Source organism: Dioscorea cayenensis, chromosome 1 (genome assembly GCF_009730915.1).
Source record: "Dioscorea cayenensis subsp. rotundata cultivar TDr96_F1 chromosome 1, TDr96_F1_v2_PseudoChromosome.rev07_lg8_w22 25.fasta, whole genome shotgun sequence".
NCBI lineage: Eukaryota > Viridiplantae > Streptophyta > Magnoliopsida > Dioscoreales > Dioscoreaceae > Dioscorea > Dioscorea cayenensis.
This window is the reverse complement of record NC_052471.1, coordinates 8,754,923-8,764,338: the sequence shown is the minus strand read 5'-3', so window position 1 is coordinate 8,764,338 and position 9,416 is coordinate 8,754,923. Positions and strand designations below refer to the sequence as shown.

The window sequence follows — 9,416 nt, the reverse complement described above, 5'->3', positions numbered from 1 at the left end:
TGCATCACTTAAATTAGAGGATGGTGGTCAAGCAACAATTGATGAGTTAATTGAAATCAATTTAGGAAGTGATGAAGACCCAAGACCAACTTTTTAAGTGCACAATTGACAGAAGAACAAAAAGAATCCTTCAAGGCTCTTTTGAAAGAATATATTGACTGTTTTGCCTGGAATTACAATGAGATGCCAGGGTTGGAGAATGAAGTAGCTGTTCACAGATTGGCTATTGATCCCAATGTTACTCCAGTTAAGCAGGCCCCAAGAAAGATGAAATTTGATTTAGAAGAGAAAGTAATAGAAGAAACAAAGAAGTTGATAGAAGTGAATTTTATCAGGGAAGAAAAATACCCAAATTGGGTTGCTAGTATAGTACCTGTGAAGAAAAAGAATGGCCAGATACGGATATGCGTTGATTTCAGAGATTTGAACAAAGCATGTCCCAAAGATGATTTATCTTTACCAGTTATGGAGATCATGATCGACAACACCTCAGGGTATGAGATATTCTCCTTAATGGATGGATACTCAGAGTATAATCAAATCAAGATGCACCCAGATAATGAGAAACATACTATCTTCCGAACTCCTATGGGCATATATTGTTACAGAGTAATGCCATTTGGCTTGAAAAATGCGGGGGCAACATATCAAAGAGCTATGACCAAAATATTCGACGATTTGATTCATAAGGTCGTTGAATGCTATGTAGATGATCTGGTTGTGTAAACAAATTCAAAAGACAAACACCTGGAAGATCTGAGGACTGTTTTCATACGCCTCAGAGAATATAAATTGAAAATGAACCCAATGAAATGCGCCTTTGGAGTCCTATCAGGAAAGTTTTTGGGTTTTATTGTGAGGCATCAAGGGATAGAAATAGATCCTTCTAAGATCAAGGCAATTTTGGAAATGCCCCCTCCACAAACATTGAAGCAATTGCGTTCTTTTCAAGGGCGTTTGGCATATATGAGAAGATTCATTTCCAACTTATCAGGGAGATGCAAGCCTTTTTTTAAGTTGGTCAAGAAGAATACCCCTTTTAAGTGGGATGCTGAATGTCAGAAAGCTCTTGAAGATATTAAGTAGTATTTGCTGAATCCACCAGTGTTAGCGGCCCCAAGTTCGGGAAAACCACTAATCCTATATACTGCTGCCTTAAAAGGATCATTGGGAGCCATGCTAGCTCAAAACAATGAAGATGGCAAGCAAAATGCATTATATTACCTCAGCAGAATGTTGATAGGAGCTGAGAGTAAATATACACCCATTGAGAAGCATTGCTTAGCCTTGGTGTTTGCAGTGAAGAAATTGAGGCACTACTTGATGGCGCACAAAATTATCCTCATATCCAAAATTGATCCTCTCAAATATCTTATGACGAGGCCATTACTCACAGGAAGACTGGCAAAATGGGCACTGATCTTAATGGAGTTTGATATAACATACACTCCACAAAAAGTTATAAAGGGACAAGCACTAGCAGATTTTTTGGCGGCGCATCCTCTCCCTGATGATTCACCCCTTAATTATGATCTCCCAGACGAAGAAACGCTTACAATAGAAGAAACAGAATGGTGATTGTACTTTGATGGAGCATCGTCCATAAAGCCGGCACTAAGGTATGAGCTTCCACAAATCAAAGCCGGGATAGGACTTGTGTTTGTCACACTAGAAGGAGGAATCCTCAGATATGCACTTTCCCTTACAGAGTCATGCACAAACAATGAAGCGGAATATGAAGCTCTCATAGCTTGTTTGGAATTAGCAATCAAAATGAAAATTCAGTGTATCCATATATTTGGAGACTCACAACTCATCATCAAACAAGTCAAAGGAGAATACAAAGTATACAAAGCTGAACTTCTTAAATACTATAAGAAGGTCAAAATGTTAATGAAGAAAATTCCCCAAGTGCAGTTGAGCAGGTTTTCAAGATCAGAAATTGGAGAAGCTGATTCTTTGGCAAGAATAGCGAAAGAGCTGGCAAATCCAGATCATGATGAAGTTCAAATCACTATAAGAAATAGAAGACCCATAAGTATAATTCTCAGCGATGTTGAAGAAGAAAATATTGAAGAAAATATGGAAGTCTTCACCCTTGAGATGCCAGAAGAAGATTGGAGACAACCATTCATGGAATATTTGAAATATGATAAATTGCCAGGTGACAAATCAGAGAGCCTTCAAATAAAGCGAAGAGCTCTAAGATTCACCCTCATTAATGACACGTTGTACCGCAGATCATATGATCAGTTACTCCTACGATGCCTTTCATATGAAGAAGCAAAAGAAGTCATGCATGATGTACATTCTGGGATATGTGGTGCACACAAATCCGGACCCAAGATGCGACTTAAGATTAAGCATATGGGATATTATTGGCCAACCATGGTCAGAGATTGTATTGAATATGCCAAAAAATACCATATTTGTCAAATTCATGGGGATTTTATTCATCAACATCCGAATCCCTTACATCCCACAGTTTCTTCATGGCCTTTCGAGATATGGGGAACAGATGTGATTAGTCCTATTGAGCCTCCATCATCTTTCGGGCATCGATTCATATTGGCTGCAACAAACTATTTCTCAAGGTGGGCAACCTCTATTCTTTTAAGAGAAGTAAAAACTGAGAACATCATAAAATTCTTCAGAGAAAATATCCTATACAGATTTGGAACTCCAAGAAGAATTATCTCAGATTTGCACAACATCACAAAATAGACTGGAGGTATACCTCCATCTATAATGCGAGAGCAAATGGGTTGGCAGAAGCATTTAACAAAACTCTCTCAAAATTGCTAAAGAAAGCTGTGTCCAAAAATAAAAAGGATTGGCATGAAAGACTTCCTAAGATGCTATGGGCCTATCGTACCACATATAGGACCCCAACATAGTGCACACCATACTCTTTAGTATTTGGAACTGAAGCAATCCTACTCCTGAAAATTCAAATACCCTCATTAAGGAAGGCGTTGCAGAATAAAATATCAAATGAAGATAATGTTCGACTCGCCTAGATGAGTTAGACTCTCTGATGAAAAAAAGGATAGAAAGTACAAGAAAAATCTTGAAGTTTACAAAGCAAAAATGTCTCAAGCTTATAATAAGCTAGCCGATTCCTACATTTACAAAAGGAGAAATGGTTCTTGTCCTCGGGACGACCTATCATCACCAACAAGCTGGGCGGGGGCAAATTCAAAGCAAATTGGGAAGGTCCATATATCGTGGAGATCGTCTACGAAGGAGGTGCATACCAACTCATTGATGACAAAGGAGAAAGACCCATGGCACCTATTAATGGTCATTTTCTAAAGAAGTACTATCTATAATGTAGAATGTTTGTCTATGACGGAACGTCTGGTCCCTTAAAATTAAAAAAAAGGCAGACCGGTCATGTACTTCTTGAGGCAAACGTTAATTTTTATGAACTTCTGTCTATAATGAAATGCCATGTAATATTAAAGTTTCATTTTCATGAATCAAAAACATGTTCGCCAACGACATATAAAAAGTTTTGAAGTTCCTTCTTCTCTCACTCAATCTCACTAAATTTTTTTCTTGAGAGCAGTATGAAGGGGCAATTTGTTTATATAAAAAATAATAAATAAATTAAATGTATTTCCTAAGTTAAACAAAATACTCAAAATATTCAAATCTCAAGACTAGTCGAGAGCATCGATCTCAAGACGGTCTAAAACACTCAAATCTCAGGACCAACTGATAGCACCGATCTCGAGGCGATTCAAAATATTCAAAATGCAAAAATCTCAAGATCAGTCGAGAGCAACGATCTCGAGGGGATCCAAAATATCCAAAATACCCAAATCTCAGATCAGCCAAGAGCACAGATCTCGAGGCGGTCTAAAATATTAAAATCTCAACATCAGCCGAGAGCACCAATTTCGAGGTGGTCTAAAATACTCAAATCTCAAGATCAGCCGAAGGCACAGATCTCGAGGCAGTCTAAAATATTAAAATCTCAAGATCAGGCAAGAGCATAATTCTCGAGGCGATCCAAAGTACATAAATCTCAGGATCAGCCGAGAGCACTGATCTCGAGGCGGTCTAAATACTTAAATCTCAAGATCAGCCGAGAGCACAGATCTCGAGGCAGTCTAAAATACCCAAATCCCAGATCAGCCGAGAGCACCGACCTCGAGGTGATCTAAAATATCCAAAATATTCAAAATTCACAAATCTCAAGATCAGCCAAGAGCACAGATCTCGAGCCGATCTAAAAATACTCAAACATTCGGATCAACCTATAACAACGATCCTGATGCAACAACAGTACTAAGATCAACCGCGAAAATAAATCATGAGGCGAAAAAAAATATATACATATATATATATATATATCAAATATAATAAACTAAAAACAATAAAAATAATAATAATTAGTAAAAAAGAAATATGATAAAATGATAAAAAGGGAAAATAAAAATAAAGCAAATCAGTAAAAATATAAAATAAAATAAACATAATAATAAAATAATAAAATTAAATTAAATAAAAAAATACAAAAATAAAATACAAAAATAAAATAAAATAATAATAAAAAATATATATATAATAAGATAAATTAAAACAATATAAGCAATATATATATAAATATATAATTAAAATAAAATAAAACCCGATAATAAAATAAAAAATAAAAAAATCAATCAAATCAAATGAAATCAAATAATAGTCATAATGATAATAAAAATAATAAAATAAATTAAATATATATATATATATATATAATAATAAATATATATATATATATATATATATATATAACAACAAATCAATTAATCAAATCAAGTAAAACAAAGAATAATAATATAATATATATATATATATTTAAAAAAATAATAATAATAAAATAAAATAAAGTACATATCTTATAAATATATATATTATATACAAAATTAAAATCAGATAAAAAAGATAATATATATAATAATGGTAATAAATTAATAATATAAAATATAAATAAAATAACTAAAATAATAAAATAATAAAATAGAAATAAATAAAATAAATATCATATATACGTATATAATATAACAAAATATATATAATGTAATACATGTAGAGCATGTATATCTATGAGAGAGGAAGATGTGGTGAGAAAGTGGTGGTGTGTGCAGTTGCCCTCATGATGCCGCCGATTGACGGGAACCACGACATGAAGAAGCAGATTGCCAAAAAAATGTTTTAAAAAGAGGAAGATCGAAGGAGAAGACGAAGAAGGAAGAGTGAAAGAGAAAGACAAAACAGAAGGTTCTCATTTTTCTTCAAAACTATATATATATATATATATATATATAAAGTTGCTGCCTAACGTCGATTGCCGCTCCCGCCATTCTTTGTCGTCTTTCGTCACGCCCTATCGCCGTGTCGATTGCCGTTGTCGTTCTCGTAGTTCGTCATCAACATCAAAAGAAAGTATATATATGTAGATTGGAGTCATGCCGCCATCACCAACTTGGTCGACGCTAATATCGTTGCCCATTTGCTTGCTGTTGTGTTCCTGACGAGGAGCCGTGAAGACAAAGGAGCCTGAAATCTGGAAGTTGTAAAGACGAAGGAGTCAAAGCATGAAAATGGAAGATCTTGAGAAGCCACCGACCACGCAGAGAACGGATACCCCAAAGTCGCCTTCTAAAGCCAGTATTCATCTGAAAATGTTTCTCCGCTCGGCTCGATGAGAAGACGCGATACCATTCTCCGAATTTTTCTCCGTGCTTGTGATTTCAAGATGAAGGACGCCCTCACTATAATCAAGAACATTGTGACCTATGCAAAGAACAACAAGAACGCAGTCTAATCAAAAACAATCTTGCCATCTCCAGAAGCATCATCAAATCAAAAGCCCTCCTTTGCTTCGTTGTCCTACTAAAAAAATGGACAGAATAGGTGCGTTGCTGTGGGGCTGGAGAAATTTACCAAAGTCGTGATGCAGGACTTTAACCTTTGCCGATCGGCACTCAAGCTCACAATCCCCGATAGCGAAGCACTCGGATGCCGATCACGAATATTCAAGGATTATTGGACTCTTGGTGAATTTCCTGGATGATAGAGAAGAGATGATGATCAAAGAGACAACGGTGGTGCTGACTAAGTCCTTGTGCACTGAGCACTATCCCTACTATTATCATTCCAAAGCTATATTCAAGATTGGAGAAATGAAGCACCTTGTTCGGCATGAGTAATTCGGAGGACAAAATGTTTAAATGATGCCACTCATTTTGTTCTACACAAAAGAAAGTACGAGAGAAAGCGAGAGAGAGAGAGAAAGAGAGAGGCCATGAGCACTATGAAGTTCTGCTGTGAATGCAACAACATACTATACCCGAAGGAGAATAAGGAGCAGAAAATCCTCCTTTTTGCTTGCCGTAACTGTGAACACCAAGAGATTTCTAATAACAATTGTGTCTATAGAAATGAAGTTCTGCATTCTGTTGGTGAGCGTACTCAAGTTCTGCAGGATGAGCTGATCTAACTCTTCCTCGTACCAAGACTATCAGATGCATAAAGTGCAATCATTCTGAAGTTGTCTTCTTTTAGGCTGCTGCGAGAGGGGAGGAAGGTATGACACTGTTCTTCGTGTGCTGCGGTCCGGATTGTGGCCATCGGTGGAGGGATTAATATGCATTTAGGATTGCTGAAGTTCAAGTTAACATCTACTGTTGTGTTCTTCAAACTTTGAATAATGTTGACATAGTATATTATCCACGTACTGTGTCTTATAGTGGTTAAGAACCATCTCTTTGCTAGTTGCAGTTCAACACTTTTGAGCTTCTAGTTCATTTGCTACTTTGTTGTGTTAGAAACCATGAAAATTATAAAAATCGAATTTTAAACTTAAAGGACATGAAGAGAAGCATTGTTTTAATGGAAATGAATAATAGGGAACTGGGAAAGTAACTACTATGTTACATAAAAAAAACTAGTGGTGAATTATTGCTTGGCAAAGGATTTCTTGATTCATGCAGCATGGTGTATGCTGTTTTTCCAGGAGGCCAAAAAGAGCCATGGTCAGCCCTTCTATTTCAAAACACTTCAATGTAATTGATCCCTTACGAATCAATAATAACCTTGGTCACCAACGTAAACTATATGGCTTAAATACTAATAATAAATGAATTAATAAGTAAGTTGCATTGAATGGACGTGAGTTGATTGCCTCGAACTTACTTCAATCGAATGACGATCAAATCTATACCGTTCATCTTAAATTGCCTCGAACTTAAGCTATTTTCTCTTGATGAAGATATCACAACCTTCCAATCATATAAACATCTATCTTATGGTGATCAAATCTGAGTCATTCATGTTGTCTCGAACTTAAACTATTTCGCTTGATGATGATATCACAACCTTCCAATCATATAAACATCTATCTTATGGTGATCAAATCTGAGTCATTCAGGTTGCCTCGAACTTAAAATATTTCTGCTTGATGATGAAATCATGGCCCTCCAATCGTATTTCCTGATGATCGAATCAGAACCATTCATCTTAGATTGCCTCGAACTTAAGCAATTTTTGCTTGATGATGAAATCACAACCTTCCAATCATATGAACATCTGAATCACTCATGTTGCCTCGAACTTAAACATTTCTTCTTGATGATGAAATCATAGCCCTCCAGTCATACCTCCTGATTATCAAATCAGAACCGTCCATCTTATATATTGCCTCGAACTTAGGCTATTTCTAATTGATGATGAAATTCTAGCTATCCAACCCTATGACCTTATGCTAAACATAATGATATAATCATGATGATGGTGATGCTATCATGAATGAAAATGATGAGAAGCATGAAATGAGAAGCATGTTATTGTGTGCTAACCATGATAATGATAATGCTATCAATGATGATTCTGATGCTAAACATGATGATATAATCATGATAACGATGTTGCTATCATGCATACGTGAACTAAAGAGAAGAATCTAAAGGCGGGTTCCACCATTCTAAAGATGCCCATGGGATGAGCATGGATTAATATATTAAGATGCATGGACCGGACTACATTTAATGTTATATTGTTGCACATGTTTTGCAACTTCGAAGCTTACTAAGTATCAACCCGAGTGAAGATTGGAGTTAGCTAGAATTGATGTATCAATCCAATGCAGTGAACTCATCCCAAAGCAATGGCAGGAAAGATTATCTCGAGGCAGCGATGATATCTAAAATAAATATATAAATTTCAAGGCAATAATAAGTTCTATATTTTAAGCAACAACGAGGCATGCAACGTGGCGACAAGGCACAGGCAGCAGCACTGATATAATATATATATATATATATATAAAGTTATATATATATATATACATATAAAAAGTTATATGTTGTAGTGAATATATATATAATAAATAGCAAAATTTATAATTCGCACATTTTGTTCCCTTTTACTTGTACTTGAGCCCTTAATCGGAGATTCCTAAGACTTCAGTCTAGGGTAATTAATAATGGAAGAACCTACAAAAATACAAAAAATAAATAAATAAAAACTATTTGTGATTCGATATATCGCCTGGTGTCTTTTCACCGACACGATGCTAGGGCGTATATTTTCGATCCCACAAAAACACGTTTACAAGTCCTTTTTAACTAAAAAAAAAAGGGCTTGTGTATCTTTTTGATAATGAAACCAACTTGCATAGGCTTGGTGACTCTTTTGATGAAGAAATGTGCTAGTGAATTAAATACCCTTTATTGATCAAGTTGGAAAGAGTATTTGGACTTATTCATAGACTCAAACTTAGTTGAATGGGATTATTAATGAAATCAAATTAATTAATCTAAATCAATCAAATTAATTAATCTTTATCAATTAAATTGATTATATCAAATTCATAATAAAATCAATTTAATTAAATTGAATCAACTAAATTGATTATATCAAAATCAACTACTAAATAAAATAAAATTAATGATAATTATTTAAGTCAAATAAAACTATGTCAATCAAGCCAAATTAAATCATCAAATCCGAATTGGACATTTGTAGTTTGCCACATTCAAATCAAAATCTTGGTGCTTTAAGAAATTTCAAATTGGATGTTTATAATTCACTAAATCTCAATTAGACCTTTGTGCTCCATCAAATCTAAGTTGCACCTTTGAGGTTCCCTATGTTGAAGATTAGATTTTTGTGATTACTTAAGTTTCAAATGGGTTCATCATAATTTTTCAAATTATAAATGAAACATTCATGGTCCTTCAAATTTAAATCCAACCTTCACTGTCCATCAAATTCTAAATCAAACCTTCATTATGCTTCAAACTTTAAATGGTCTTCACAGTCTACCAAATTTAAGCCAGATGTCCAAATCATATTTGACTCTCATAATTTCCTAAATGCAAAACAAGATTGTTGTAAAAGCTTGAGTTTCAAAACTTGTC

General features: G+C 34.8%; 1 pseudogene; it reads left to right on the top strand.

Annotated features, from left to right (window-relative positions):
* Nucleotides 1–6,301: 6,301 nt before the first annotated feature.
* LOC120265153 lies at nt 6,302–6,642 on the top strand (annotated as a pseudogene).
* Nucleotides 6,643–9,416: the final 2,774 nt, after the last annotated feature.